Raw genomic sequence first — 25,231 nt, forward strand, 5'->3', positions numbered from 1 at the left:
CTCTCTGGCCTTGCCTCTCTGTCTCATCTCATCCCCTAAATGCCCCCTTTGTTTCCAGGTAACTCAGCCACACAGAACTTCCCTGACACAAGCTCTTTCATGCCTCCATATGTTGACATATGCGGCTCCCTTTTCTGGGACACTCTTCCCGTCCTGTTCTTCTCACCAGAGCTGCATCTGTGCTTTGTCACCCAGTTATCAATCAGGCTTCTTTACCCCGTACAATGCGGCCTGTCTCCCTATAGAACATCGCATGACACTGAATTTGTTCTTTACAAGTGCATCTCCCTGAGGATGGAGCTCCATGAGCAGTTTTTCAGATGTTCTTATAAGCAGTGCTGCAGTCAACATTCTTCGACAGTCTCCCTGGACTGGATCCCAGGACTCCAGTGTTGGAGTCTGACTACACAAAGGAGTGGAGGAACTGGAGACCTGCCCACCCCCTTCATGTTCCAACGTGATGCCAGGGGACCTGGCTCTGGGATCTGCTGTGCATCTCACCACTGTATGAGGGTGCCCATTTCTCCATGAGGGGTCAGCTTTTCGTACTGCCCACTTTCAATGTTTGCCAAGCTCATGGATGTAAAGTGGTATCACACTGTGATTTCCATGCACGTTTTTCTGAATTAAAGGGTGGCTGAGCATCTTCTCATATTTTCTTGGCAATTCAGACTTCCCATTTAAAAAATCCCCTGTTCTTTTCTGTCTCTGGCAATTTCTCTTCTTCAAAAGGAGGCCAATGTGGGGTTTATATTAGAATCGTAGTTCCTCACCAAGGATGCAATATGGCAGCTGCTCAAGAAACTGTGGCTCAGTTGAGTATACAATAGAGGAGGGCAGAAAGTGTGTGATAATAGAAATCCAAGGGGCATATAATCAGTGTGTTGGTGGAGGTCCGGGAGAGAGTGAAGGCAGAGGTCAGGGAGACTGTGACAATGGAGGTCAGGTAGTGTGTGATGGTGGAGGTCAGGGAGTGTGTGATGGTGGAGGTCAGGGAGTTTGTGATGGTGGAGGTCAGGAATTGTGTGATGGTGGAGATGAGGGATTGTGTGATGGTGGAGGTCAGGGAGTGTGTGATGGTAGAGGTTAGAGTGTGTGATGGTGGAGATTAGGGAGTGAGTGATGATGGAGGTCAGGGATTATGTGAAGGCGTAGGTCAGGCAGTGTGTGATGGTGGAGGTCAGGGAGTGTGTGATGGTGGAGGTCAGGGAGTGTGTGTTAGTGGAGGTCAGGGAGTATGTGATGGTGGAGGTCAGGGAGTGTTTGATGGTGGAGGTCTGTGAGTGATGGTGAAGGTGTGAGAGTGAGTGATAATGGAGGTCAGGGAGTGTGTGATGGTGGAGATATGAGAATGAGTGGTAATGGAGGTCAGGGAGTGTGTGATGGTGGAGGTCAAGGAGTTTGGGATGGTGGATGAAGGTCTACCATTAATTTCTAGGAGTTCGAAGCTATCCAGTAAGTAGATAGTTGTGGTTTCATTTTTTAAATAGTAATTTGAACTTTTTCCATGTACAGATCCATACTCACTGTTTCTGAATCAGTTCAGGCGAGTAGTATTGTTTTTGGAGAGGGAGAGGCCCCCTCTCACTGCGGACATGAGTGTTGCTAACCCCTGTGTGGGAGGCTAACTCGGAATGACTTGAAAGAGCTATAGATACTGAATGAAGGCTCTCCTTTTCTCTCTGTCTGTCTGTGTCGCTCTGTCTCAGCACTTCATGCAGATGAAAGAAGCTAGAGCCATGGTGAGACTGAAAATTGCTTGGACAACAAGTAATATTTCTGTTCAACTGGACCCGAAGGGCAGGTTGGGAGGTCAGCAGAACCACAGCACACCGTGCTAGCTGAGGTGGGGCTGTAGAGGGCCTGAACACTCAGCCGGAGGGAAATCCAGCCTTCCGAGCCGTATGCCCACGTGTGGCAGCTTGCCCCTGCTGGGAGGTAATGATACCCGGATTCTGCCTTTTACTCAGTGAAGGATGCCTGTTTCTGAGTAGAGACGATTGTTCTTTATAAGTTGCATAAACATTAGTTCTCTAATGAGCTGGAACCAACGACAGCCCAATGAACTTCACATAAAGGATCTACTCCATGAAAATGGGCAGCTTACCTCTGAACCTCAGTGGTTTTGCGAAACATACACTTTATGAAGCACAGGACCTCAGAGCTGTTGATAAAGCAAGAGAACTAAGTGAGAGCTGGATCAAGCCCCAGAGCTGTCATTCACCATTTTGGGACCTGGAGCCTGAGCCTCTACTTCTTCAACTGCAAAATAGGCATGAATAACATGTCTAGAAGGACTGCCAGAAAAATGAAATGGCAACATTTGCAAAACACGCAGTGGAGCTGGCACAGTGGAAGAGCCTAATAAATCTGCTAAATCCCCCTTCCCCTGACGTGTATGTGTGAGAGAGTGTGTGTGTGTGAGTGTGCACTCCCTGTTCGTTTCAAGTCCTGCCGTCCCTGGCTCAGGGCCTGGTTTTGGCGTTCCCCTTCCCCAGCTCAGGCTTCCAGACCAGTGGGCTCACTGGCTCGGTTTGGCCCAGGATCAAGACCCTGCCTCCACTGTAACCTGAGTATTGTCTGGAATGCAGGACAATACATCAGGGCCATGTGAATGGAACTAATCCTCTTTATGTTGGCAGCATCTCATCGTAAAAAAATAGTGGGAGTGGGTGGGGAAAATCAGAAGACCCAACCCGCTGCTGTCTCTCAGTAGCTTCTGTATGAAGAACCTTGGCCGCTCATAAGGGAAAGAGATTTTCCTCTTGGATTCCTTTTTTTTTTTTTTTGGGGGGGGAGGTGGGGGATGGAGTCTCGCTCTGTCACCCAGGCTGGAGTGCAGTGGGGCTATCTCAGCTCACTGCAACCTCCACCTCCCGGGTTCAAGTGATTCTCCTGCCTCAGCCTCCTGAGTAGCTGGGACTACAGGTGCCCACCACCACACCTGGCTAATTTCTTTTGTATTTTAGTAGAGACTGGGTTTCACCATGTTGCTTAGGCTGGTCTCGAACGCCTGAGCTCAGGCTATCCACCCGCTTCTGCCTCCCAAAATGCTAGGATTACAGGCGTGAGCCACTGCGCCCGGCCTGTTGGATTCTTTAGTACAGAAAGTAACAGGGCCTTCCAACAAATTATGTTCAAAACCTCCCTGGCACGTGAAGCCAGGCGTGCAGGCTCAGGGAGCGACCATTTTGTTGACCAGCCAACTGTTTACTGAGCCTGTATTATGTGTCACGTCCCTTGTCAGCTCAAGGGGTACAGGAGTAAAATTCATGACTGTGGAGAGGCTGGACCCCCACAGTGGACATCACCGCTGTCATAAAAGAGGCTACCAAGAGAGCTGCCATGGAGCCCAAACACCTCAGCTGTTTACTATATGATTCAGTGTGAAAACAGTTCATTTGCATTTCGCTTCTTTAGAAATTCATCTGCACAGGCTGAGAATTAAGTCTTAGACATACACAACACGACAGTGAACAGAATGATTTCATTTCATGCCCACTGGACCTGGGTTGAACTCTCTGTCAGTCACGCCCCTTCTAGAGAAGTATCAGCAGCTCCCCATGTTTGTACTCCTAAAGGGAAAGGTTGATCATCAGCCATTCTGGATGTAAGTCTTCTTTTCTGAGACAGAGTCTTGCTCTGTTGCCCAGGCTGGAGTGCAGTGGTGCGATTTCAGCTCACTGCAACCTCCACCTCCCAGGTTCAAGTAATTATCCTGCCTCAACCTCCCGAGTAGCTGGGATTACAGGTGTGTGCCACCATGTCCAACTAGTTATAATTGTTTGTTTGTTTGTTTGTTTGTTTAGATGGAGACAAGCTCTGTCGCCCAGGATGGAGTGCAGTGGTTAGATCTTGGCTCACTGCAACCTCTACCTCCAGGGTTCAAGCAATTCTCCTGCCTCAGCCTCCTGAGTAACTGGAATTACAGGCGCCCACCACAACGCCCAGCTAATTTTTTTATTTTTAGTAGAGATGGGGTTTCACTGTGTTGGCCAGGATGACCTCAAACTCCTGACCTCGTAATCTGCCCGCCTCGGCCTCCCAAAGTGCTGGGATTACAAGTGTGACCCACTGTGCCTGGTTAGTTATTGTATTTTTTGTAGAGACAAGGTTTCACCATGTTGGCCAGGCTGGTCTTGAATTCCTGGCCTCAAGTGATCCACCCGCCTGGGCTTCCCTAAGTGCTGGGATTACAGGTGTGAGCCACCATGCCCAAATGGATGTGAGTCTTATACCCACACTCTACTTGCTCCTTTCTTCCTGTGTATTTGCTCCCTCATTATTTGTATGCATGTCCATTTTCCTTCACTACAAGATGATGAGCCAAGGGCAGCTTTTGATGCACTCTTGTAACACCCAGAGTAAATAGCAAAGGTGCTACACATCTCACTAAATTTCCGATTGATTAAAAATATATGGGCAACCGGGTGCAGTGACTCATGCCTGTAATCCCAGCACTTTGGGAGACCGAGGCAGGTGGAACACAAGGTCAAGAGTTCAAGACCAACCTGGCCAAGATGGTGAAACCCCATCTCTACTAAAAATACAAAACAATTAGCTAGGCATGGAGGCGGGCACCTGTAGTAATCTCAGCTACTCAGGAGGCTGAGGCAGATAAGTGCTTGAACCCGGGAGGTGGAGGTTGCAGTGAGCCGAGATCATACCACTGCATTCCAGCCTGGACAACAGAGTAAGACTCCATCTCAAAAAAAAAAAAAAAAAAAAAAGATATGGGCAGGGCATGGTGACTCACGCCTGTAATCCCAGCACTTTTGGAGGCTGAGGCAGGTGGATCACTATGGGCAGGGCATGGTGACTCACGCCTGTAATCCCAGCACTTTTGGAGGCTGAGGCAGGTGGATCACTGGAGGCCAGGAGTTTGAGATCAGCCTAGCCAACATAGTGAAACCCCATCTCTACTAAAAATACAAAAATTAACTAAGCATGGTGGCAGGTGCCTGTAATCCCAGCTACTCAGGAGGCTGAGGCAGGAGAATCGCTTGAACCTGGGAGGCAGAGGTTGCAGTGAGCCGAGATTATGCCACTGCACTCCAGCTTGAGCAACAGAGTGAGACTCCGTCTCAAAAAAAAAAAAAAAAAAAAAAAAAAAAAAAAAGATATGTAGGCCAGGAACAGTGACTCATGCCTGTAATCCTAGCACTTTGGGAGTCAGAGGCAGGTGGATCTCCTGAGGTCAGGAGTTCAAGACCAGCCTAGCCAACAGGGCAAAACCCTGTGTCTACTAAAAATACAAAAATTAGTCAGGTGTGGCACATGCCTGTAATCCCAGCTACTCGGGGGGCTCAGGCATGAGAATCACTTAAACCCGGGAGGCAGAAGTTGCAGTGAGTTGAGATTGCACCACTGCACTTTAGCCTGGGCGACAGAGTGAGACTCCCATCTCAAAAAACAAAGTTAAATTTAAAAATCAATCAATAAAAGTTATATAAACCAAGTGCTAAAAAGTAAAGGTACACCTCTTTGAGGTGAAAACAAAGATGAAACAGGAAAGCCGGGCCTGTAAGAGAAAGCTGACCCAGTGGCAGCCCCAGGAATGGGTGATGGGAGTGAGAAGGCTCATGTGAGAAGAGTAGACATCACCAGCCCTGGACAGACCAGAGGGGCAATAACCACCTCACATGAAGCCTGGAGACTTGAGGTGTCTTGTCCTCACAGATGACAAACAGATGGAGAAGAAACTGGCAGTCTTTCTGTAGATTTTAGTCAGAAAACAATTACTCATGAGAAGTTACCACTTTGGTCTACACTGCACCAGCTACTGGTCTGAATTTATATTACTGCATAGTATAGAAACCGCTAACCTGAAACACGAACACAAAAACTCATGCAGAGCAATTAAGTCTCCTGGGGCTCTGGACAGAAGTTAACCCCGAACTGCTATGTAGAGACAGTTTTACCACTCTAGGTATACAGAACTCCTGAGGAATACTAACTCACTGAAGATGAGCTCAAAGTAAAATGTATTTAAACCACTGTATTAGTCAGAGTTCTCTAGAGAGACAGAACCAATAGGATCTGTAATAGATAGATAGACAGACAGATAGATAGGAAGATAGATAGATGGATAATGAAAAGATAGATGATGATGATGATGATGATAGGAAGATAGATGGATTAAAAATAGATGACAGATAGATGGATAGATAGATTGATAGATAGATAGATAACAGATGGATGACAGGGGATTTATTGAGGAATTGACTCACACAGTTATGGAGGCTGAGAAGTCCCATGACAGGCTGTCTGTAAACTGGAGACCCTGGAATGCTGGTGGTGTGGCTCGGTCCAAGTCTGAAAGCCTCAGAACTGGGAAAGCCAATGATGTAACTCTCAGTCTGACGTCAAAGGGCTGAGAATTGGGTTTAGAGGGGGTTGTGGGGACACTGGTGCCAATTCCCGAGTCCAAAGGCCAGAGAACCTGGAGTTCTGATGTCCAAGTGCAGGAGAAAAAAGGTGTCCCAGGTCTAGTAAAGAAAGAACAAATTTATTTTTTCACTGTCTTTTTGTTCTATCTGGGCTCCCAGACAATTAGATGCAAGCCACCATGCCTGGCTAATTTTTTGTAGTTTTAGTAGAGATGGTGTTTCATCATGTTGGCCAGGCTGGTCTCAAACTCCTGGCCTCAAGTGATCCACCCACCTCAGCCTCCCAAAGTGCTGGGATTACAGGCGTGAGCCACTGTGCCTGACCCCTTTATTGTCTCTTACAACAGTTTTTGACTTAGAGTCTATCTTGTTTAATATCAGTATAGCTACTCCTGTTCTCTTTTGGTTACTACTTGTATGGAATATTTTTTTCTATCCTCCTACACTGAACTTAAGCACTTCCTCAGATCTAAAGTAAGTCTCTTGTAAACAACATGTAGTTTTTCGTTTTGTTTTTAAAAATATCCACTCTGCCAATCTATGTCTTTTGATTGGAGAGTTTAACCTATTTACATTAAAGTGTTTGTTGAGAGGGAAGGCCTTACTACTGCTATTTTGTAATATGTATTCTGTAAATCTTGTAGCTTTCTTGTCCCTCAGTTTCTCCATTACTGCCTTCCTTCATGTTTGGTTATTTTTTTTGTGGTGATGTATTTTAATACTTTTCTAATTTTCTTTTGTGTATATTTCTGTCTATATTTTTTATGTTATCCGATGGGGATCAAATATAACATGCTAAAGTTATAACAATTGATTTTAAATTGATGTCAATTTAACTTGAATTATATACAAAACTTTACTCCTTATAGCTCTGCCCTCCCCATTTTACTTATTGATTACACATACTACATCTTTATGTATTGTGTATCCATTAACATATATTTTAAGTTATTTTATGCTTTTGTTTCTTAAATCCTATAAAAGAATAAAAAGTAGAGTTATGAACTAAAAGTACAATCATACAAGCTTTCATAATTGTTCATATATTTACCTTTCCCAAAGAACTTTACTTTTTCTGTAATTTTGAGTTACTGTCATTTCATTTCAACTTGAAGGACTTCCTCTCACATTTTTTGTAGGACAGGTTTAGTGATAATAAACTCCCTCAGCTTCTGTGTTATGTGAAAATTCTTTTTTTTTTGTTGTTTTTTTGAGACGGAGTCTCGCTCGTGTCGGCCCAGCTGGAGTGCGAGTGGCGCGGGATCGCGCTCACGGCGAAGGCTCTGGCCTCCGGTTCACGCCATTCTCCTGCCTCAGGCCTGCCTGAGTAGCTGGGACTACAGGCTGCCCGCCACCGCGCCTGGCTAATTTTTTGTATTTTAGTAGAGACGGGGTTTCACCATGGTCTCGATCTCCTGACCTTGTGATCCGCCCATCTCGGCCTCCCAAAGTGCTGGGATTACAGGCGTGAGCCACCGTGCCTGGCCGAAAATTTCTTAATTTCTGTGTCATTGTTGAAAGTGAGTTTGTTTGGATATACAACTTTCAGTTCACAGTGTTTTTGGTTTTGTACTTTTCTTTTAGCTTTTTAAATATATCATACACTGTCTTCTGATTTACAAAGTTTTCACTGAGAAATCCCTTTGCAATCTTTTTAAGGGTCCCTGGTTTGATGAGTCACTTTTCTCTTGCTTTCAAGATTCTCTTGTATTTGCCTTTACAGTTTAATTACAAAGCGTCTCAGTGTGAGTTTCTTTGGGTGTATCCTACTTCAAGTTCTCTGATTTTTTTTGTTTTTATTTTTGTATTTGTATATCTACATACTTCTTCAAATGTAGGACATTTTTGGCCAATATTTCTTCAAATAATTTCCCTGTCTTTTTCTTGCTGTCTTTCTTTCTGGGACTCCCATAGCATGTGTGTTGATTTGCTTGATGTCTCATAGGTTCTTTAGGCTCTGTTTACTTTACTTCATTCTTTTTTCTTGTTTCTCCACAGACTTAATAATTTCAAATGACCTGTTTTCAAATTTATGGATTCTTTCTTCTTCCTGTCAGAGTCTGCAGTTGAACACCTCTAGTACATTTTTCTATTCAAGCGTTATATTTTCAGTTCCAGAATTTTATTTGGTTTCTTTTTATAATTTCTATCTCTTTGCTGATATTCTCATTTTGTTCCTATATTGTTTGCTTGATTTCTTTAGCTCATTTTTCTGTGTTTTCTATTAGCTCTTTCTTCATATTTAAGACAATTGTTTTAAGTCTTTTTACCTAGAAAATATAATGCTAGGGCAGGCATGATGACTCACACCTGTAATCCCACTTTGGCAGGCCAAGGTGGGTGGATAGACTGAGGTCAGGAGCTCGAGGCCAGTCTGGTCAACATGGTGAAACCCCATCTCCACTAAAAATACAAAAAAATTAGCTGGGCATAGTGGCATGCACCTATAATCCCAGCTACTTGGGAGTCTGAGGCAGGGGAATTGCTTGGACCAGGGAAGTGGGGTTGCAGTAAGCAGAGATTGCACCACTACACTCCAAACTGGGTGACAGAGCAAGACTCCATTTCAAAAAAAAAAAAACAGAAAGAAAGAGAGAGAGAGAGAAAGGAAGGAAAGAAGGAAGGAAGGAAGGAAGGAAGAAAAAAAGAGAGAGAAGAGAAAAGAAAAGAAGAAAAGAGAAAAGAAAAGAAAAGCCAGGTGCAGTAGCTCATGCCTGTAATCCCAACACTTTGGGAGACCGAGGTGGGTGGATCACAAGGTCAGGAGATGGAGATCATTCTGGCTAACGTGGTGAAACCCCGTTTCTACTAAAAATACAAAAAAATTAGCCGGGTGTGGTGACAGACACCTGTAGTTCCAGCTACTCGGGAGGCTGAGGCAGGAGAATGGCACGAACCTGGGAGGAGGAGCTTGCAGTGAGCTGAGATGGCGCCACTGCATTCCAACTTGGGTGACAGAGCGAGACTCCGTCTCGAGAAAAAAAGAAAGAAAGAAAGAAAGAAAAGAAAGAAAGAAGGAAGGAAGGAAGGAAGGAAGGAAGGAAGGAAGGAAGGAAGAAAGAAATGAAGAAAGAAAGAAAGAAAGAAAGAAAGAAAGAAAGAAAGAAAGAAAGAACAAAAGAAAATATAGTGCTAGTGTTTCTTTAGGGATGATTTTTTTTGAAACTTTATTTTCTTCCACTGAACAGATGTTTTTCTGTTTCTTTGTAGGTCTTTTGATTTTTTAAATTGGGTATTCTTAAAAAGTACCATTTCTCCCAGTCTTTGCAGACTTAGAAAACCATCACTAACCAACAAGGCAAGTTCTAAACTTTGGAACCCTCCCAGGGTGAAGGCATAAGGTCCTCTCAGGCCTTTTATGGGCATACATCTGCCCTGGGCCTGTGTGTACTTTTCTCCCCCCAATTCACCCCATTTACTGTCTGCTTTTGAATGTCTTAATTTCCCAAAGAGTCTCACCCCAGCTTCTTTCCAGGGCCTTAGATATCCTATTGTTTTCCTCTACCCATAACTCCCCCATTCCCATGCTTCTACCAGTGTGTAGTCCTTTCCAGCTTTCATGAGCAGTGCCTGCTGCTTCCTGTGGCTCTTCCCAGCCTGGTATCTAAGTGATTCCACTTTTATCTGTTTGAGCTCTGAGTTAGATGAAACACAGACCAGTCCTTCAGGCAACATCCAGATATGTTAGATCTTTGCAAATAACATTTTCTCTGCTCCCTCCAAGTTGAAAGATAAAACTGGGAGGTGGTCTGTGGTTCTCTTCACCCATGCCATGCAGAGGAGGGGATAGAGTAAGGGGGGCATGTAAAAATGCCACAAAATTTTCTACTCTTTAAATGTGGCTTTTTCTTAACTGGACATTTGCTTGGTTGCTGAAGACCTTTGGATGTTTCCCAGAGCTCCTATAAAGTTTATTTTATTTTATGATGGAGTCTCGCTCTGTCACCCAGGCTGGAGTGCGGTGGCGTGATCTCTGCTCACTGCCAGCTCTGCCTCCCAGGTTCACACCATTCTCCTGCCTCAGCCTCCTGAGTAGCTGGGACTACAGGCACCCGCCACCGCGCCTGGTTAATTTTTTGTATTTTTGGTAGAGACGGGGTTTCATCGTGTTAGCCAGGATGGTCTCCATCTCTTGACCTCGTGATCCGCCCACCTCGGCCTCCCAAAGTGCTGGGATTATAGGCGTGAGCCTCTACGCCCAGCCTACTTATTTTTGAGACGGAGTTTCAGTCTTGTTGCCCAGGCTGGAGTGCAATGATATGATCTCGGCTCACCGCCACCTCTGCCTCCCGGGTTCAAGCGATTCTCCTGCCTGAGCCCCCGAGTAGCTGGGATTACAGGCATAAGCCACCACACCCGACTAATTTTGTATTTTTAGCAGAGACGGGTTTCTCCATGTTGTGACCAACGTGTCAAGGCTGGTCTTGAACTCCCAACCTCAGGTGATCTGCCCGCCTCGGCCTCCCAAAGTGTTGCGACTACAGGCTTGATCCACTGCACCCGGCCTATAAAGTCATTTTAATCAGTGTTTAGATGTTCTTTTCATGTTTGGACGTGAGAACAGGGCCTGGAGTTACCTAGTCTGCCATCTTGCTGACCTCACTCTCTGCTTATGCCTATTTGAAGTTTTGTTTCTATTGTTGTAACCTTAAAGAGTCTCGATGAATACTCTCATTATGTAGGTGATAAAACTCAAACTCAAAGTGGTTATAGTGTTTAACCTACACAGCTAAAAAGTGGATAACTCAGGGACTCAAGCCCGAGGCATCTGAGTCTTTCTCTCTGCATCCTCCAAAGCAGTGTTTCCAGACTTGACATTCACACAAATTGCCTGGAGATTTCATTAAAATGCAGATTCTTGCCGGGCGCGATGGCTCATGCCTGTAATCCCAGCACTCTGGGAGTTCGAAGCAGGTAGATCACCTGAGGTCAGGAGTTAAAGACCTAAAGACCAGCCTAACATGGTGAAACCCTGTTTCTACTTAAAAAAAAAATTAGCCGGGCCTAGTGGCGCCTGTAATCCCAGCTATTCAGGAGGCTGAGGCAGGAGAATCACTTGAAACCAGGAGGCGGAGGTTGCAGTGAGCAGAGATTGCGCCATTCCACTCCAGCCTGGGTGACAGAGTGAGATTCCATCTCAAAAATAATAATAAAAAAATGAAATGCAGATTGATTCATAAGGTCTAGGGTGGGACCAGAGGTGCTGAATTTCTCACAAGAACCAAAGCGAAGCTGAGGCTGATGGTCTGCAGCCCACAACTTGAGTGCTGGAGACAATGACAGCCTTAAGACAAGGAGGCAACCAGCTCAAAATGATCTCCTGTAAGTGTCTTCTGGATGTGTAGTGGCATACTTGTTTTCCTGTCTTATAGGATTGAGATGTAGAAAAAAATTCATCTAGCATGGAAGATAAAAAGACTCACAGTGGCACAGGATTTCTAGGCTTTCTTTCCTTAGTAATGAAGGTGACCTGAGTTCAAATGCAAATCCTAGACTTTCCCAAGGCATTCCAAAACCCCAGGCAAAGTTTTGGAATCCCAGAGCACCCCCTCATTAGGAGGGATTTAAGTGGCCTATACTTTGAAAAGCAAACACTGGAGCCTCTACTCCACACCTGCCTTGCTCAGCTCCCTGAAGGCAGCTGATCTAAAGTGACTATTGAAGAAGCGTCTCTCCCATGCAATAAGCTTGCCAGAGAAGGACAAGTCCTCCCAAAGGAATATATGTCCACCTGTAGGTCAATCAGAAAGACAAGGCCTCCCAAAAGAATATATATCCATCTGTAGGTCAATTGGTCAAGCGAGACTAAAGAAGTACCATGGGGTGAAAGCCACTATAGTCAGTATTGGGAGTACTCTGCTCCCCTTTGGGGCCATCACTGTACTTCTCTGAGTCAGTGAGCCCAGGATAGTGCATCTGGGCTGTATTTGTGACAAGAGTGTGAAGGAATGAGGATGGAGCAGGGGCCAGGTGAGACTGGGGCAGGGCTGCCAGCTGCCTGCTGAGTCCAATGCTGCTTTTCTTCTGTGTAGCTGCAGGCCTGCTGATGCAGCAGCATGGCCCTTGTATGCTCACAGAGCAGGAAGTCATCAAACACAGAACAAGGGATCCCTGGGCTGCAGGCTCTGCCAATGTGGTTTCAATTCACTCAAATGTTAAAATAGTCTTCCTCTTGATCAGTTAAGTTTGTGAGATGTGCAAAAGGAGTTGGTAACGAGGGCAAGGGATACCAGCAAAGCAGTTGTCATTTCTGCCTTTCTTTCCTGGTTTAGGACCAGGGAACAACAGCAAACAGAAGGGCATGGCCCCATATGACAGAATGAGCCCTGCTGCTTCCTACTGAGGGGCCCTCGGGGGATTCTCCACCCTCCTAGCTCTGCTTTTTCTCATCAGACACTGCGCTCATCAGCAGTGCTCTGCCTAAGTAAACACTTCATTATCTAGAGGAGTTTGGAAATAGGGTGTTAAGACATTTTTGTTAAAGACAAACACCATGTGGAGCATGAGATTCCAGGTCATGTGAGTGTCCATGACTAACTTGAGTTAACATTAGCTTATGAGAGGGTGTCAGGGCCAGAGTCATCTATTGACTTAATAGCAGTTGAAGCGAAAGGCCATTGATTCAATTATTAATTACTTCACCCTTGACTTAGCATGTGCTATGCTGTCAGCTCTGTGCAAGACACTCAGAGCCCAGAAAACCCAAGTGAAACTAACAAAATAAAAACCCCATCCCTGTTCTGGAAGAGCTCCTAGCCCAGACTATAAACCTCTCTTCATTTCCAGAGACAGCCTTCCTTTCAGAGCCTATGTATGATTGATTGTTTTTATTCCTGCCTTCTGAATTTCATGACCAAAAACGCTGAAGAATTGTCCTTTTTCTCATGATCAAGAGAGAAGCTGCTCCCTGGCAAGTGGGATCATGCCTTCCCCCAACCCCAGGGAACGTGTTCTAGGGAGTGAAGGAGAGGAGACGGGAGGAGAGGGGATGTGGGGATGCACTGTTCAGGTTCATGTCCATTGATCAGCATATTTGAGTCTTTAAAATCTCATTCATTCTACTAAAGTTTCATAATTAGAGAGTCCCAGTAGGCTCTGTGCACATCCTCTAGACAATACCACACGAAGAAAGAGTAGCTGGTGTGCTTCTGGATTATGAAACAGCAAAACACAAAACCAAAAAAAAAAAAAAAAAAAAAAAAACACTGAACACAGAAATGACTACAAATCTGTACTTTCCCAGGCTGATCCATGGAGACCAGAGTTATGGGAAAGCCTCCCAGACATGCTGGGAGGGACTCTCAGTCCCGTCCCTCCCTTTACCCAAGACGGATGTGTGGGTTTAATGTTTCAGTAAGATTTCATCAAACCAAACCACAGGAGATAGATGGGTTTCCATTCCCAAGTTGCTCCTTTATTTTTGTTGAGAAAGTTATACACAAGTTTAAAAAATATATGTGTCCATATCTGAAGATTGTCACCCAATTCAGAAATACATTCAGGGTGGCTTGAGATGATGAGACATTTGGGTTTGGAAAGAAATTGTTAAATTATCCACTTCTTTTACCACCCCAGGAAAATAGAAACAGAAAATTATCCAGGCAAGATGGAGAAAACTTTTTGAAATGCTGACTTGAGGGTCCAGCATAAAATATTCTATGTAGTGATTGTTGTTAGTGACTTGGGGCTTTTGTTCTGAAAAGTCAAAAGAAAGGGCCCCCCATGGCTTCAGTGGTTCCCAAGGGTCTCTCTTGCTGAAAGCTCATAATAGCCCTTGAGAATTATTGAGGAGCATGTTAAAAAAAGATTCTGGGGCCAGGCACAGTGGCTCACGCCTGTAATTTCAGCACTTTAGGAGGCTGAGGCGGGAGGATCACTTGAGCCCAGGAGTTTGAGACCAGCCTGAGCAACATCTCTACAAAAAAATACAAAAATTACCCTAGCATGGTGGCACATCTGTAGTCCCAGCTACAGGGAGGCAGGGGGCTGAGGTGAGAGGATCTCTTGAACCCGTGAGGTCCAGGCTGGAGTGAGCCATGATCACACTGCAATGGAGTGGAGTAGAACACCACTCAGTCCAGCCTGGGCCACAGAACAAGACCCTGTCTCAAACAAACAAACAAATAAACAAACAAAAAGAAACCCAAACAGATACTGGGCATTGAACCTGGACCCTCTGGATTACAGTTGCCGAGATTAGAGCACAGTAATGTGCATTTTTAAGTGGTTCTCCCAAGGCGACTGTTTGAGTCTAAAAACCTTTAGAACTTTGTGTGTGAATGGTCTCTAGGTGAGTTTGTCTCCTGGTGGGTTTGGTGAGGTGGCTGGGCTGCAGCCAGACTGTGCTCTCGAGCCACCAAAGCACCACCACACCTTGGAGAGCCCCTAGTTCCTGGTCTGGGTGGGGCGTGGAACATCTTATACTATCATTAAAGAAGGACGCTCTCTGAGGCTCATGGCGGCCATGCCAAATGATTGAAAACCAAACTCAAACAGGCTTCCAATGGCCACAGAGGGAATAATTTGAACAGCAACAAAGAAAAAAGACTGCTCTGGACTGGGGCACATCAATCATTTTAAAATTAATGAGTTCATCATGAAAACAAAGAATGAAACTTGTTGACCACCTGGAAGGATGCTGGGGAACCAATCAAGGCGTCAAGACTGTGAATCACGCATGGACCCTGCCTTCCCCTCGGTGACCGAAAGCTGGACTTTTGTTTCTCTAAGGAAGGTGCTGAATCCCACTTGTCTGTGCAGTCCCGACAGCAGCCTCTCTCAGCCTTGCAAGTACTTAGTGAGCGTTAGATCAGGAGGATGAGGCATTTCTCCACCAGCAAAGACATCCTTCGTATCTGTAATTACCTCAGCCCATTGAGGGAAGTGTCTGCTCCGAATTCTCACTACAGCGGCCCAGCTAGTGTGCCTCCTTACAAACTGTCGGGATTGCTGGGGTGACTTTACCCTTACCCTGAGGCTAGAGTTTCTCATTTTTCATCCAGGTGACTGCATGTTACCAGTTTTCTAATGTCGTGAGCGGCCCCCACAAGCTGCAATCTTCAGACCTGCAACTACCTGATCAGTTGTCTGCTCGCTCTGGTTTTGCCAAATTGGTCTAGTTTCAAGAGGCCTCCAGTTACACATTGTACGTTGGAGAAGGGGGCTGTGTCTGAACCTAGAGTGACCTCGGAATTGTGGTTGGGAACCAGGTTCACCTTCCACGTGCCAATCTCACTCTGCAGAGGAGTGGGCCACAGTGTGAGGGGTGGTAGCCCCTCAGCCTCCTATTGGTAGAGGCCTCAGGGGAGCAGAGAGGACATCTCCTCCCTTTGGATCCTGGCACCTGAGCCAGACACCGGCTCTCCCAGAGGCAATATGCATTTCCAAGCTGAGCTGTACACAGAGCTGAGACCCACATCGGCCACTGGCCAGCTGGTGACCTTGGGTAAGTAATGGCGGCCCTGAATCTCTGTATTCTCAACTTTAAAAGATGAGAAAGGTGTTTTTCTTGGGAGTGCTGTGTCAATTAGGAAGAGGATGGTGTACAGCAGACACTTAATTGGCACTGCGTTCCTCCTGTGTGGGGTACTCTAGACCTTCCCTCCTCCCTCTGGGCTCCTTAGAAGCGAGGATCAGCCCCTCTGGGCTTATTATCTCAGGCTGCCCTTTCACCCACCCTGTTTGTTGTCTGCTCCTGGGCAGGGACTCTCATTAAGGGCAACAGTGTCAAGGGGTGGCCCAGGTCCTGGAGCCTGTTACCCCTATTTTGAGGCTCAATGGGAGTGCCCATGGCCAGCTCCACAGCAGGACAGATGGCTCTGTCACTGGCCTTGAGTAATGGGAGGCTCCTCTCACCCTACTGGGTCAAAATCAAAGGTTTCTACCATCTTTGTGAGGCAGTTTTACATATATCAATCTCATCTGGACCCTCTCGAAAACTCAAGATGTGGGCAGGGCAGGGGCAAGGTAATTAGCCCTCTTGAACAGGATCAGAAACTGAGATTCAGAAAGCCACTCATCCAGTGTCTTGCAGCTCCCAGGGGCTGCGCCACACATCATGCAGCCTTGGTGCCCCTCCTCCTCCCATTGGCCAATTTTACTGGAACCCATGGGCACACGAGGCCTCAGGACACCTCTGCTACTCTTACTAGCCCTACTACAAAATCCCTAAGGACAGCAGGCTCCAGGATGTGAGGTCTAAATGTTTGCCGCTTTTCTCAGGGGAACTCCAGTTGTTATCTAATCATTTCAACACAAAACCTCAAAATAAACCCACATGAATTATGGACGAAATGCCCAATTTAGAAGAATTTTGTAAAATAAATGAAGAATCATCTAAAATATTTCATGTATGTGCCGGACAAATCTGAATTGTGTACCCAGGTCTATGCTCAGAGCCTTGGTAAGTAGAGATTCTCTAGGGAAAAAGTTTGAGAGCAAACTTAGGCTTAGGAGAAGCAACAGGGTTGAGGCTGAGCGTGGGATTTGATGCTGGAGTGTCTGAACTCAAATCCCAGCTCTGTCTCTCACTTTTCTGGCCTCAAGGAAGCCGTTTAGAATCCCGAGGCTCGGCCAGATGCGGTGGCTCAAGCCTGTAATCCCGGCACTTTGGGAGGCCGAGACGGGCGGATCACGAGGTCAGGAGATCGAGACCATCCTGGCTAACATGGTGAAACTCCGTCTCTACTAAAAAATACAAAAAACTAGCCGGGCGAGGTGGCGGGCACCTGTAGTCCCAGCTACTCGGGAGGCTGAGACAGGAGAATGGCGTAAACTCAGGAGGCGGAGCTTGCAGTGAGCTGAGATCTGGCCACTGCACTCCAGCCCGGGAGACAGAGCGAGACTCCGTCTCAAAAAANCTGGAACACTGAGGAGGGAGAATCACTTGAACCCGAGAGACGGAGGTTGCAGTAAGCCGAGATCACACCACTGCACTCCGACCTGGGTGATAGAGTGAGACTCCATCTCAAAATAAATAAATAAATACATACATAATAAATAAAATGAGGTAACAAGGCTTTTTTCAAAGGGTACTTTTGAAGTTTCTAACTTTTTTTCTAAATGCAATGTTGATTATTTTTTTTTCCTTCTCTCCTTCCCTCCCTCCCTCCCAGCCTCCCTTCCTCCCTCCCTTCATTCTTTTTTTGATGGAGTTTCACTCCGTCACCCAGGCTGGAGTGCAGTGGTGGGATCTCAGCTCACTGCAACCTCTGCCTCCCAGGCTCAAGTGATTCTCCTGCTTCAGCCTCCTGAGTACCTGGGACCACAGGCGTGCACCACCATGCCAAGCTAATTTTTGTACTTTTTTTTTTTTTTTTTTTTTTAATGAGATGGAGTCTTGCTCTGTTGCCTCCGCCTCCCAGGTTCAAACAATTCTCTGCCTCAGCCTCCCAAGTAGCTGGGGTTACAGGTGCCTGCCACCATGCCTGGCTAATTTTTTTGTATTTTAGTAGAGACAGAGTTTCACCATTTTGGCCAGGCTGGTCTTGAACTCCTGACCTTGTGATCCACCCACCTTGGCCTTCCAAAGTGCTGGGATTACAGACGTTAGCCATAGTGCCCAGTCTAATTTTTGCATTTTTAGTATAGACAAGAGTTTCACCATTTTGGCCAGGCCGGGATCGAACTCCTGACCTCAAGTGATACGCCTGCTTGGTCTCCCAAAATGCTAGGATTATAGGCGTGAGCCACCCTCTCTGGCCTGATGATCTTCTCCTCCTCCTCCTCCTCCTCCTCCTCCTCCTTCTTCTTCTTCTTCCTCCTTTCTTCTTTCTTCTTCCTCTTCTTCTTTTTCTTCTTCTAAAAAAAATAAAATAAAATTACTTCATACTTTTCTTTCTTGTCCTCTGCCTTGTTGCCAAGTTTGGAGATGATGAAATTGAGACTTAAAATAAGACATTATCACCTTTTCTTGTATGTTGTTTGCAGTTGAGTCCTAAGAGGCAGAAGGGGGCCACTCTGGAAATTCCAAGTCCTTGGGAGTGGTTTGTGTTTGCAGTTTCACATAAAAATGAACCTGTTCTTGGCCAGGCGCGGTGGCTCAAGCCTGTAATCCCAGCACTTTGGGAGGCCGAGACGGGCGGATCACGAGGTCAGGAGATCGAGACCATCCTGGCTAACCTGGTGAAACCCCGACTCTACTAAAAAAATACAAAAAACTAGCCGGGCGAGGTGGCGGGCGCCTGTAGTCCCAGCTACTCGGGAGGCTGAGGCAGGAGAATGCCTTAAACCCGGGAGGCGGAGCTTGCAGTGAGCCGAGATCACGCCACTGCACTCCAGCCTGGGCGACAGAGCGAGACTCCATCTCAAAAAATAAAAAATTAAAAAAATAAATAAATAAATAAAAAATAAAAATGAACCTGTTCCATGAAGACTCAGAAGGGAGACTCAGAAGGGTGGGGGCAAGAAGAGGGGTGGATGATGAGAAATTGTTTAACAGGTATAATGTACATTATTTGCTTGTTGAATACACTAAAATACCTCTACACAATTGATATGGTTCAGCTCTGTGTCCCCACCCAAATGTCATCTGGAACTGTAATCCCCACGTGTTGTGTCAAGGGAGGGACGTGGTGGAGGGTGATTGGATCATGAAGGCAGCTTTTCCCATGCTGTTCTAGTGATAGTGAGGGAGTTCTCACAAGATCTGATGTGTTTGTAAGTGTTGGGCAGTCACTCCTTTGCTTGCACTCTCTCCCCTGCCACCTTCTGAAAAAGGTACCTGCTTCCCCTTCTGCCATGATTGTAAGTTTCATGAGGTCTCCCCAATCATGCAAAACTGTGAGTTAATCAAGCCTCTTTCTTTTTTTAAATTACCCAATCTTGGGTGGTATCTTTATAGCAGTGTGAAAACAGACTAATAAAACAATATATCTGTGTTACAAAGTTATACTTGTACTCCATAAGTTTGTACAAATAAAGTGATAAAACTGAACCAGTTCTAAATCAGGTTAAATTGAACAAGAATATCAGGCATAGTCCATGGAAAACGACTCATACTTCTCTCTGATTCCGTAATTTATTTTTTATTTTCAACTTCATGTCTCTCAGCCACGCCGGCCATCTCTATCATGTACCTTGGGCCTTGGGGCCCAAGTAACGGCTTCAGCCCCTCTGGCCAGTATGTCTTTCTGCTGCCTGTACTGGACACATGTACTGCCTAAACCTGGAGACTTTCTTATCTGGTCCAGACCCCCAGTTCCTCTAACACACTCATTCCACAAATAGAGCCTCAGGCCCCTCCAGGCCCATGGCTACAGAGCCTTTCCTCTCCTAGAGCTTCTTTCCTTTTAGACTCACAAGCCCTCTGCTTACCTGCAACGTGACAGCCTCATTTGAGGAGGAGGAGCTGAGGCTCACCAGGTGGGAGCTGCCCCAAGTCAGTTTAGCTCAGAGGTCAGGGGTCTTTGTAAGATGCAGCATGAAAATGAGGTGTTACGACCTCAACCTCCCTCTTGCATCACCCACTGGGCAAATGCCAATGTCACGTCCTTTAAACTGACTTCCTGCCTCCCTTGCCTGGTTTAGATCAAAGTGATCAACATTCTCCCTGGAGCTCGGGGAGGGAAGTCTGGATGAGCCCGCTTGCCCTTCAGTTCTGCTGTCCTGCTCTACCCAGGTGGGTATTTGACAAGTTTGTGGATTTCAAGCAAAATGTATCTAAAACACATTGTCTTACAGTATGAACTAAAGGAAACAGTGTTTGAATGATATCTGTCTCTTTTGGAACCAAATCATTGGTTTGGATGATTTATTAAGAAGTGAATCAGCTGGGCTGGTGACTCATGCCTGTAATCCCAGCACTTTGGGAGGCCAAGGTGGGCTGACCACTTGAAGTTAGGAGTTTGAGACCAGCCTGGTCCACACAGTGAAAGCCTGTCTCTACTAAAATATCAAAACTTAGCTGGGTGTCCTGGCGCACACCTGTAATCCGAACTACTCAGGAGGCTGAGGCACGAGAATTGCTTGAACCTGGGAGGCGGAGGTTGCAGTGAGCCGAGATCCCACCACTGCACTCCAGCCTGGGCTCCTTTGTCTAAAAAAAAAAAAAAAAAAAAATTAAAATGCCCCAATTTGGGGGGAGGAACAGGGTCACTGCTATGAGAAGGCTAGACATGGCCTAAAGTCCTTTCTAAAATTTCCTCTGATATTCCTCGCACTTTCGAATGATTTCTCCTTTCTTCCCATTCCAGCCACAGACTGCTAGGAAGTACAGTATTTTTTTCTTTTGGAAGAAAATATAAATGGGAAGGCACAAGATTTTTATTAATGCTGTTGCTGATTTTAAAATAAGCTAAAAATGTGCCGTCAATCCAGTTGGCTGCTCCCTGCCGCCCACGGAGCCTGTAATCACTGCCTTACAACTCACAAGAGCAGTGGCAACACAGGCAAACCACATCTGCATTTCCAAATTCTGAGCAGCAGGTCCCTGAAATAGAGGCAGGGTGCGGGAAATTATAGGACTTGAGTGAAACTGTAGGATTGCTGGGATTCCCACAGGCGCCCAGCCCTGGCTTGGGGAATGTTTGAGTGTGGGAACTACCCCAGCTTCTCCGCACTTACAGGACAACCGGGGATTCGCCTGTCATGAGAGCAGAGGTCCTGTCCCCTGGCATCCTACGCCCCAGGCAGGGCACCCGAGGGATCCTGGGAAAACCCAAAGCTATGTGGCTGAAGCTCCTGCTTTGGGGCTTAGAGTTCAGCGGGTACACTAGACTCCTGTCCCCATTTTATTCTTGCATTTGGCAGACGAGTCACCCGGGCAGTGGGATGAGGAGGTCACTAACAGAGTCAACAGCAGGAAGGCGGCTCTGGCCGGACCCCAGGGAGGGAGGCAGTGGTCAGGACAGTGGTCATTTGTGGGGCCTGGGAGGTGTGGATGCTGGGAGGGATGTGGGGGTGGTCCTGGAGGACTGTTGTTCTTTCTGGACCTGGGAAGTGGTTCCATGGGCGTGTCCACTTCATGATAATTTGATTGTTTGTCTTTTTTCAAATGTTTGTTATCCATAAAAATTTGAAAAAGCTCCCAGGGCTTTGGTAACTCCCTGTGGGGTAGAGAGGGGCCTCAGAACGTCAAGGCTGGATTTTCCACCAGGCTAGAAGGAGGAGGGCTCAGGGTTGTATTTGATTTGTTTAGGAGAGGGAAAGAGACTGGGCATGTCTTACACAAGGGAAAATAATTGTTTTTCTAACATTTGGGGTCTCAAAGGCGCTTGAGAAGTGATTACTTTGGGGGTTTCTGCTTCTCCTGGCAGGCTGAGCTGTTCTGGCTGGGGGGCTTCACTGTCTGCCTGTCCACAGTGCTGGCCTGCGGGGTCTCGTGATGGCTGATGCTGACGTGTGGGAAAGCCACCTGCCCCAAGAGGCTCCATCCTCCCAGTAGGCACTCCATGGAGGAAAGAGAGAGGTGGCAATCAATAAACTTGAGTCATTATTGATATTAGTTGTATTGAATATTTACCATGTGGCTAGCAGGGGTGCCAGGGGAAAAAGTGACTCAAACCTAGAAGGAAGGTTTTTGTGGTAGTTGTTTGGTTTTTTCTTTTGAGACGGAGTCTCGCTCTGTCGCCCAGGCTGGAGTGCAGTGGCATCATCTTGGCTCACTGGAAGCTCCGCCTCCTGGGTTCACGCCATTCTCCAGCCTCAGCCTCCCAAATAGCTGGCACCCACCACCACACCCGGCTAATTTTTTGTATTTTTAGTAGAGACGGTGTTTCATTGTGTTAGCCAGGATGGTCTCAATCTCCTGACCTCAAGATCCGCCCGCCTCGGCCTCCCAAAGTGCTGGGATTACAGGCGCGAGCCACCGCGCCCAGCCAGAGGAAAGTATTTTTATAGGTCACAATTGACAGATGAGAAAGGCGAAGATCCAGGTGTGTTTGGAGCTTGGCCCAGGTTAGGGGGCTACACAGGCTCAAGAACTGCCTTTCGTTTGTTTAGATTCCGTCAAGACCGGAACAAAGAGAAACACAGAGGTATCTGTCCAGGAGTGGGCCTTCAGGGACCGCATAGCTTCTCAGTGCTCGGCTTGCATGATGCGATAAGGGCCCTTAGAGCTCACTCACCCCTTCTGTCATGTGAGGACACAGGGAGATGGCATCATCAATGAACTAGAAAGTGGGCCCTCCCCAGACAGCAAATCTCCTGGCACCTTGATCTTGGACTTTCAGCCACGAGAACTGCAAGAAACAAATTTCTGTTGTGTACGAGCCACCCAGACCATGGTACTTTGTTATAGCAGCCTGACGGGACTAGCAAGCCTTAAGAAAAGTGTCAGAAAATTGTCAGCCTGTCTCAAGAGCCTCAAGATATTTTCACTAAGGAGTTGTTGATACCCTTGAACATCTCTTTCTGTATACACATGCACCTGAGCACATGTGTCTTTTCACAATAGCCCACTGTGCATGTTGCTTCCCACACACCTGAGAGTATCAGTCTTGGTAGGTGGTGTTGGGGGTATGTCAAGGGCTCCCCGTGACCTCCAAGATGTAGCCACTTCTGGCCCTTACCCACTGCCCTTCCAGACTCATCTCCCAGCTTGCCCTGCACCCCCTGCCCTGAGCACCTCATCTTGCAGACACGGACACGTTTCACTTGATCTCCTTTGTTCCTTTGGTGCTGCCGCTCTGCTGCCTGGCTGCCTTTTCCCATCTATGAATAGTATAATTAGATTTTCCTGTAATTAAGTGAGTGGGACTTTGGAGGCCTCCATTCCCATTTTGTTCCTGTCCTGACTTCCTCACATCCCCTCCAGGACCGTTCCTCTATGTGGTCTTCGGTCTTCAAGCTTCTTGCCACTGCATCTTCACTCAACCTGTGCCTTCTCTCTGGAATGCCTCTCCCACCTTCTCTGTGCATCAAAGCCTTATTCACTCCCAAACTCAGCCTGCAGGATTCTACATAGAATGAAACTTCCCTCCTCTGGAGGCCTGTGTAGTTGTTCGTTGAATTAGTCAAGTGTCTTTGGTACAAGTGGTCAAGGGCATGAACTGGGTGCGGGACTGGGTCTATATCTTACTCTGCCACTCCGTGGCAAAGTTGGAACATCTCTGTGCTTCGCTCTTATCCTTAAAATGGGGTTAATGGCCGGGCGTGTGGCTCATGCCTGTAATCCCAGCACTTTGGGAGGCCGTGGCGGGCAGATCATGAGGTGAGGAGATCGGGACCATCCTGGCCAACATGGTGAAACCCCATCTCTACTAAAAATATAAACATTAGCTGGGTGTGGTGGTGCGTGTCTGTAATCCCAGTTACTTGGGAAACTGAGGCAGGAGAATTGCTTGAATCCGGGAGGTGGAGGTTTCAGTGAGCCAAGATCGCGCCATTGCACTCCAGCATGGGCAACAGAGTGAGATTCTGTCTTAAATTTTTTTTTTTAATGGGGTTAATAACTGTGAGTTCCTTGTAGGGATGTGTGATCATTCATTGAGGGGAAATATGGGAAGTATTTAACACTTGACACGGGGTAAGCACTAGGTGAGTATGGCAGTTGCTACATTTATATCCTTGGGTTCTAGTTGGTTTTTACCCTTTGTACCCCAATCCCAGACCCCCACACTGTCAGCTACCAGAAAGCAGAAGCCATATTCATGTTTACATTCCCAGTGCCTTATCTATGGATTGGGACAGGGGAGGTTCCCCCAAATGTAACTGGTGAATGGGCGGCTTTGTTCCAGACCACTGATGCACCCTCCATGGCTGAATGGAAATTAGAATCCCCACCTGAGTTACCTCAGGTATTCCCATTTGTAGATTACAGGAAAGTTTCCCGTGCTCTTAGGAAAAGGAAGCTCATGGTCACCAGGCACTATACCTAGTACTTTCATGGATGCTATTCAGTTTAACCTTCTCCTAAATGCCTGCTCTTATTGTGCAGGTAAGGAAACAACTTCTGAGAAGTTAAGCAACTTGCCCAGGCCAACACAGCTATTCAAAAAAGAGGTAATATTTGAGTTCAGGGCTGGGTGCCCCCAAGCCAGCACACCTTCTTACTTGTTACTCATTTGTAAATTCCATGGTGGGTGGAGGACATATCCTGGAGAGGGTATTGAGTGGTTCGGGAGTTACTAAAACTGCTCTTGCTTCACACATAGCTGATGCTGAGTCCTTCAGAAGAGTGCCTGTGCATTTAAAAAATGCAGAGAAGTGTTCAGAGCCTGCTGGGGAAGCAGGGAGTTGCTATTTCTGTTCAAGGCAATGAGTGAGGCTGGGCCTTCCCAGAATTCATTTGGAATCACCCTAGAGAAGGCTGGTGGCTTGCAAGATACTGGATCTTGCTGGCTCAGATAGGCACAATGCAAGGTGGTATACATAAATGGTTTCACTGACTCCTGGAAGGATGCCCAGGCCGGGACACTCATTGTGAGTTGCAAAAAAAGAAAGGGGGACCCTCAGAGGGAAGGCAGGAACAAGGGCTCATGGCCGGAGGTGTGGAGCTGCATTGAAATCCTCTTGAGTGGGATGCCCAGGCTTCCCCACCAGATCCCAGAAGCTCAACGTAGTATCCTGATGTCCTGACTGGCTCTGCAGAAGCCCAGGTGTCACTCTGGGTGAGTGGGCTCAGATCCTCCACACTCTTCATCCTCCAGGCACTTTGGATATCCCCCATTCTCTGGGTGGGGACAGCTTTCTGGTTGAGCTAGGTGAGGGTGATCATAGCCAGCAATCCTGACTGGGCCTTCAGTTCTTGATCCCCAGTACAGGCAGGGGCTACAGGGTGCCCTGATGCACAGAGGCTCACCAGCTGCTCAAGGTCTCCTCCCACATCCATCTACATCCTGACTCAGTGCTGGATTGTGACACTCTGGAGGACAAGGCTGGTGCTCCTAGTGTGTACCTGCCTT

General features: G+C 46.7%; 1 long non-coding RNA gene across 1 annotated transcript; it reads left to right on the plus strand.

Moving 5' to 3' along the window:
- Positions 1 to 21,158: 21,158 nt before the first annotated feature.
- Positions 21,159 to 24,905, plus strand: LINC02902 (long intergenic non-protein coding RNA 2902). Its single transcript, XR_014485071.1, has 3 exons — positions 21,159 to 21,228; positions 24,265 to 24,352; positions 24,482 to 24,905. It is a non-coding gene; the product is annotated as a long intergenic non-protein coding RNA 2902 (long non-coding RNA).
- The last annotated feature ends 326 nt before the right edge of the window (positions 24,906 to 25,231 follow it).

Source organism: Rhinopithecus bieti, unplaced genomic scaffold, assembly GCF_001698545.2.
Source record: "Rhinopithecus bieti isolate Rb0 unplaced genomic scaffold, ASM169854v2 scaffold_3527, whole genome shotgun sequence".
NCBI classification, from domain to species: domain Eukaryota; kingdom Metazoa; phylum Chordata; class Mammalia; order Primates; family Cercopithecidae; genus Rhinopithecus; species Rhinopithecus bieti.